This window comes from Canis lupus, unplaced genomic scaffold (genome assembly GCF_011100685.1).
Source record: "Canis lupus familiaris isolate Mischka breed German Shepherd unplaced genomic scaffold, alternate assembly UU_Cfam_GSD_1.0 chrUn_S930H1096, whole genome shotgun sequence".
Taxonomy (NCBI): domain Eukaryota; kingdom Metazoa; phylum Chordata; class Mammalia; order Carnivora; family Canidae; genus Canis; species Canis lupus.
In genome coordinates this window covers 18234-23928 of record NW_023331896.1, presented here as the reverse complement: position 1 = coordinate 23928, position 5695 = coordinate 18234, and the positions used below count along the sequence as shown (strand labels likewise).

Here is a 5695-nt window from a genome sequence, read left to right as displayed (position 1 = left end):
TTGAATTTATTTGATCACAAAATCCTTTAAAAACACCGCCAGACATTACTTTTTTTCTTGGAACATACTGGGAAAGGGTATAAGTAGCCCTAGATTTTTACATGTGTGGTTTTTACAGTACTATATATATCTCTCCACGTGTTATAGTTATTTGCATATTTATCTTACATGTTTTCCCACTTTAGCATGAGGCCTTGAAAATAAGGGGCACTTTCTCAGCTGAAAAATCACAGAATTTTAGTTAAGGGTCATGGATCGGAATAATATTTGGCAACTGGGAGAAATTTTGCCTCTACTTTCAGTGCTCGTTCCACAGTCCATTTTTATATCATAATATCCTGGGCTACGTTTCAGGCTGGAAAAATGATCTTGATGTTGGACAAAAAGACCTTGTTAACACGAGGCTAAGTACATTGTCTCTACAAGTCACTTTATTGGTACAGCATAAGTGGGTGTAAAGATAGAGGTTCATTTTAAGGGCAAGGAAGCAGGAGTCTGCAGACTCTGGGTCTTGGCCCCCCCTGGGCAGCGAGGAGGGCAGCCTGTGGCTTAGTTTCTGATTGTTTCGTTTCCAAGGCTGTGCTTGTCAAAGAGGTACTCGGCCAGGCCGGATCCGGGGCCCCCCATCTTAAACCAGGTTTTGCACGTGGATCACCCAGTTCTTGATAGACTTCACCTGCTCATTCAGATAGTGCGTCTCCAGGAAGTCGCACAAATGGGGGTCGCCTTGGTCTGAGGCCAGAGTGTGCATTCGAGCAACGACTGGTTCACATTCTTTTCCAAGAGCAGCGCACACTCCATGGCCCTCAGGCCGCTCTCCCAGTCGTCCCGGTCCGGTTTCTTGACGTCCCGCAGGCAGATCCGGCCCCCCCGCTGGTTCTGCAGGCGCATCAGCTTCTCGGCGTGCTGGGGCCTCCTCCCGGGCCTGGCGAAGGAAGTACCCTGGCGAAGTTGTTGAGCGCCACGTCCTCTCGGGAGAAGTAATAGGCCATAGACAGTACGCGTAGGCCGCTGTACAGCTCCAGGTTGATCTGGCGGTTGACGGCGGCCCTCGCAGTCGGGGTGGAAGTTCTGGCGCACCCGGGAGCCGCTCGGGCGCGGGCGCGGACGGGCGGGGCTGGGTCCCGGGAGGCGGCCGGCCGCGGCCAGAGGGCGCAGGGGCGCGGGGGCGCGGGGGACGCCAGGGGCGCCCGGAGGCCCGCAGCGGCGGGAGCGCGAAGCCCGGGCGCGCGCAGCGCAGGGACAGCAGCGAGGCGCGGATGTTGGAGAGGAGCCGGAACCAGGGCCGCATGGCTCGGCTCCTTGCGGGCGGGGGCAAGCGGGGCCAGGGCGGCACAGCGTGCGGCCGGCGCCGGGCTTCGGGTCTGCCGTCGAGCGCGGCCCCAGGCGACGGCGACCGCGTCACACACACAACCGGGGCGCTCCCGAGGCGCCGCGTTCCGGGCGGGGGCGGGGCGGCCCGGGGCGCACTCTGCCGGGCGGGGGCGGGGGCGGGGGCGGGGGCGGGCCGGGGCGCACCTGCAGGGCGGGCGCAGCCCCGTTAACCCTGCGGTGCCCCCGGCTTCTGCCCGTGGGCCTTTGTGACTTACTAGTTCAATCCAAGTCAAAAGTGCTGTCCCAAAAATAGGCGCTGGGACGGGCGGAAGGGAGGAGGCACCCGGCGACGCTGGCCCTCCCTCTGTGGACCTCTTTCTTTCCAAAGCTCAAGGCGCGCGCGTGGGGGGGGGGGGCACAGAGCCTTGAAATAGGATGACACAAAATAGGTCCCAGCCAAAATGGATGCTTATAAATGGACTTTCTATTTATTTTAACAAGTGCAGGTACGGAAGGACTGCTAGTACAAATTTTCAAGAGTCTGTAGTAAGAGTGCTTTTTAAAAAAGTCATCTTATTTTAAATATAAAATGCATCTTTACTGCAAAATAAAACACTAGAAAAGGTAGGAAGAAGATATAAACTAGTTCTAAACATGAGGTTATTTATCTGGTTTTTGTTAACGCAGATACATAGAGTCTGAGCAGAGCTGTGGAGAAGTTGAATCACTATGTTGCACATCTGAAACTAATGTTACATTGTGTGTCAAGTAAAATGACTTTTTTTTTTAAGGGCAAATGCCCAGCTTTTAACTAACGACTTGTAATGTTGAAGTTCCAATGCCTTTTCTTAGCCTCAAGAAGATAATTTTCTTAGCTAACATGCTAGGAAGTGTCAACAATACCAGGTTGCATCCTAGGACAGCAACTGGTTCTGCTTTCTCATTGATCTTTTCAATAATGAGATTATTTGAGGTGTGATTATCTTTGTTGAGAAAGAGGTCAGATTCTAGTTTTTCTAGTGTATTTTCCAGGTGCCTTATTAAGTCTTGGCTTTTAATCTTGCTGCTTCCTTTATGGCATGTTAATGAAATTTTTTCCCACATTTCTGGAGATCTGCTCACTCCTTCAAGAAATTTGAAAATTCTTTCATATTTCATCAACACTGTCAAATTTTCCCTTGGTATTAAAACTGATGCTTTATTTCAGCATTGATTTCCATTGGTATTGGCAGTTTTTTTCTGGCACTTCTCCCAACACAGACATTGCTATAACTTTGGAGTCATCATCTTTCAAGGACATAGCTGAGCTTGCAGGGTGGGATGCTCCCTGTGCTTCCTATTTCACTGACAGCAGTGCCAGGCTTGGCCTTCTCTTAGAGGGAGGATGAATTGTGGATTCTCCAAAATGTTTCATTTGGCTTTCCTCCCAACAGCCAACTCCTCTGCTTTATCGGTCATCATTTCAGGGCTGGTCTTGGGCAGTCCCAGGAGTCCATCTGCCAAAAGAAAGTTTTTAAATAAAAAATAATAAATAAAATAGTCTGAAAAAATAAATTTAAAATGGTATTTGGTTTAAAAGAATGTTGTAACTGTTATAGTGTATTGAGAACATGAGGATTAACTCAACAGAAGAAAAATTCAGGAAATTTCTCTACTCAGAACCATGGTTAAAATGTTGATAATAATTCTCACAGATTAAAAAAAATCACAGAAGCTCAAAAGTAAATATATACCTTTGCAATAGCTTTCGAGAGGTATAATTGACATAAAATAAACTGCAGATACTTAAAATGTACAACTTGATAGAGTTGGATGTAGGTATATATCTGTGAAATCATTGCTAAAATCCAGATAATAAACATTTCATCACCTCTCAAAGTTCCCTCATGTTCTTTTATATTTTTATAATCACTCCCTCTCCTGCCACTTTTCTGCCCCACATTATCCCAGGCATCCATCGATCTGCTTTTCCTCACTATGTAGGTTAGTTTGCATTTTCTAGAATTTCATATAAACGATTGGTGTGAATTCCCTTTTCGCATGGTTTCTTTTGCTCAGCACGGTGGTTTTGCGATCTACCCATGTTGTAGTGTGTATGAATAGTTTTTGTTGTTGCATAGTTCTTCCATTGTGTAGATATACCACAATTGGTTTAACCTTTTCCCATCTCATGAACATTTTGCTTGTTTACAGTTTTTGGCTGTTGAAACAAAGCTGTTATGAACATTTCTCTCCAAGCCTTTGTAATGGCTGTATATGCTTATTTTTCTTAGGTGAACACTTTATATGGAATGGCTGGATCATATGGTTAGCATATGTTTAACTTTTTAAGAAACTTCAAATTGTTTTCCAAATGGTTGTACCATTTTACATTTCCATCAGCACTATGTGAGACTTCAAATTCCTTTACATCCTTACAACCACTGTATTGTCACTTATTTCTTGTTAATTTAAAACTTAAAATTTAGCCATTCTGGTAGATGTATACTGGCATTTCTTTGTATTTTTAATTTGAATTCCTGTCATAGTTAATGATGCTGAGTACATTTCTCATACTTCTTTGCCAGTCATGTATCTTGGGTGAAGCGTACAAATCTTCTGCCCATTTTACATCCTGGGCCATTTCTCTTCTTATGGTTATTTGATATCTTTTGGTTGATATCTGAGTCTCTGATCTTATTGCTGCTTATATTCAGCCTTCTTTCTGTTATCAGCATATTACTTTCTCCGTATCACTTTCCTAGATTCCTTGTGCAAGTCAGACTACATTCCTAGGTCAGTTTCCTCAGTTGTAAATTCCAGATCCTACTTATTTCCATTGGGTCACTGAAAGGATTCAATAAAATAATTATGCAGAGGATTTGTCACAGAGCTTGGCACAGAATAAGCACTCAGGATATTCTTTAATAGTTCTTATTGGATAGTTTCTATTTAATTATTCAAGACCATTTATTTTATATTATTCAGTAAGCAATAATAATTATTATATATGGAAAACCTTATACAGCTTACACAGTATGCTTATATGCATTATACTATTATCATGTAGGGATAGTGAGGTCAAATTTCTTTTATAATATGGGCATATCAAACTTGTAGTTTGGTAGTAAGCTCTTTGGTCTCAATGAGCTTCTTAAAGTGTACCGTAGATAGAGGTGGATGCCTAAGGTCTAGTTTCACTTAGTCTCTGCTAGCAGAATGCGATGGATATTCACCAAGAAATTTCCTACTCATTTTTGCTTTTCTCTATCCATCTTTGCTTTTATTTTCCTCTAAACTTTTGCAACTCCTAAAACATAGTTCCCTAAAGAGAGGATCTGAAAATGATTCTTTAGTATTAAATGCCAACTGCTGCTACTAGTGTTTTAGTAGAAATGATGCTTTTCATATAAATGCTTATCCCCAAGGTAAAAAAAAACCATAGCTATAAAACAAATGAAGGACGTGAAATGTAATGCAAAACAACATCATAAAACACAATACACACTGAATATTCCATGCTAATCTGTCAAAAATGTTTCCTGTTCCTTACAAAGTTTGTCATGTGTTTCACTAGATGTTGAAAATACAAGGATTTTTTTTTTTTTAAATTTAGGGACATTTTGATTTCCAGTGTTCATAGTAAACAATGTTATACCAAAAGTACAAACCTAGACCATGGCCCACCATTCTTCGCAAGCCATTTCTTTCTCAGTTTTTTTTTTTTTTAAAGATTTATTTATTTATTCACAGAGACAGAGAGAGAGACACACAGGCAGAGGGAGAAGCAGGCTTCATGCAGGGAACTGATGTGGAACTCGATCGGGGGTCTCCGGGATCACGCCCAGGACTAAAGGCGGCGCTAAATTGCTGAGCCACCAGGGCTGTCTTCTTCCTCAGTTTTAATGGCTTCTTCTCTTCCTTGAACAGCCCTCTAAGCCTTGGAGATTCTCTGGTGCTCCCTTTACTTCTCCTTTGTCCTGTCCTCCCTTCTTTTACTTCTTCACGAAGTACATCTCATCTTTTTAGGTCCCATCAAATATGTTATTTTCTCTCTAAGGTCTTAGATAAGTTCATTTGGAATGAATCACTACTTTGTTGTTATTGTTGAAGACTTTGTTTATACTGAGAGTATATCATATCATGTTATAATTCTTGTATATGGGCACATGCCTGTGTATACTTAAATGTGTGTTGGTGTGGTGTGATGTCCTTACAGGCACAGCTTATCATCCTACTTATTTTTTTTTATTGAAGTATAGTTGACCCACTAGGTGTACACCATAGTGATTCCATAAGTCTCTAAGTTGTGCTATGCTCATCATAAGTGTAGCTGCCGTCTGTCACCATACAACCCTTACAATACCATTGACTATATTCCCTGTGATGTACCTTTCCTCCC

General features: G+C 43.0%; 1 pseudogene; it reads right to left on the bottom strand.

The window, feature by feature from the left end:
• Positions 1-409: 409 nt before the first annotated feature.
• Positions 410-1364, bottom strand: LOC119879496 (annotated as a pseudogene).
• Positions 1365-5695: the final 4331 nt, after the last annotated feature.